We start from the raw sequence: 1,576 nt of genomic DNA, 5'->3' as shown, positions 1-1,576 counted from the left end.
AAAAAAAAATTAAAAAAAATATTAAATAAGGAGTCTGGCTCTGACCCGACTGGAAAATGCATTTCTGAGCCAAGCTGACACGGCTTGGCTCGGGGAGCTGTTTTGTTTTCACACTGTAGTAGCGCAGGAGCGGTGCCCGCCGCCTTCCCGGGACAGCCCCGTGCTATTTCTTCCCCTGGTCGCTGAATGAACTGTAGCACGAGATCAGAGCCCACGCAGGAGCCCCATGGCACCACGCGGGACGCGGCAGGGCACGGCCCCGCAGCACAGCCCGCCCGCCGGGACGCGTGGCTGAGAGTGAAATCGGGCTGAGGTTTTCAGAAAGGACTTTCTGCGGCGCTGCCGGATCGCAATATCAAAAGCGTCCAGTCATAATTGCAGAGAGGCAGGGGAACTCTCAGAGCGCGGCCACAGTCATAGCGGGAGCCGGTGCTGCCTGAGGGCAGGCGGCCCACGCTGTGTGAGCCGTGGATGGGTGCTCTGCACACCTCTGGGCTGATCCAACACCGGGACTGCGGCCACCAGTAATGGGTAGTTCAGGCTGCTGGAGATGGGCCACCAATCGAGTAGGCGGGGGGTGCTTCAGCCTTGGGGACGCACGAGGTCTGAGCATCTCTGCTCGCTGTGGAGCGCTTGGACCAGGTGGCCACGATGGTCCCTTCCAATTCCAACAGCTCTCTGGTTTTATGATTTTTTTTTTTTTTTGTGTTCCTCCTCTAATTGTGCCAAAGTGAAGTCTGTAGCCTGAAGCCCAGGAGATGTCTGCCAAGTTTCCCTGCCCAACGTCAGCCGTGGAGCAGGAGCTGCCACCTCCACCCACACCCACACCCAGCCCTGAGAAGCAGCGTGGCACGAGGATGATGCAAAACAACACCGCCGTGCCCACATTCACAGGTAGAAACCAAACCACCCTTCAGGCTCCGTAACTCAAATCCCCTTCAACGCAACCACATGTCAGGCAGGCAGAAAGGAGCACCAGCCCGCACCGCACCAACGCACATCTCTACCACTTTAAGGCTTCCCTGCTGCACCCAGAGGATTTCCCCCTTTTCCACGCAGGTCTGAGACGAAACCACTCCTTTCCCCTCTGTGCCTCACCCGAGCTCAGTGAGGACTTGAGGACGGCAGGGCCGTGCTGCTCACACATCCAGCCGCCTCCCCCTGCTCGCTGCCGGCCGACGGGAAGCGCACACCGTGCAGAGCACAGCGACGTCCCGCAGGCACGGGGAGAGCTGACCCGCACAAGCAAACAAACCCGCGGCTCTGCTCCCACCGAGAGCCAAACATCCGCCGGAGATTCCTCGGGCAGCAGCAGCAGACAGCTGGCTGCGGGGCTCGGGTAACATTCTTCGGGCACTCCCACGGCGGGCCGCCTCCAGGCACGGCACGGCACGACTCGGCTCGGCTCTCCGTGCCCGGGGCAGAGCGGCGGGCGCCGTCCGGGCGGTGCCACGCGAGCGGCTCGTTGTGAAACTCGCAGCGAGCCGTAAGGACGGCAGTAAGGTCAGAAAACCTTTCCTAAGGGCACGTTACAGTCAGCGCTGCAGCTGTAACCACAGACCTTTACCACGAGGGA

This window comes from Meleagris gallopavo, chromosome 2 (assembly GCF_000146605.3).
Source record: "Meleagris gallopavo isolate NT-WF06-2002-E0010 breed Aviagen turkey brand Nicholas breeding stock chromosome 2, Turkey_5.1, whole genome shotgun sequence".
NCBI lineage: Eukaryota > Metazoa > Chordata > Aves > Galliformes > Phasianidae > Meleagris > Meleagris gallopavo.
Note: the sequence above shows the minus strand (reverse complement) of the source record.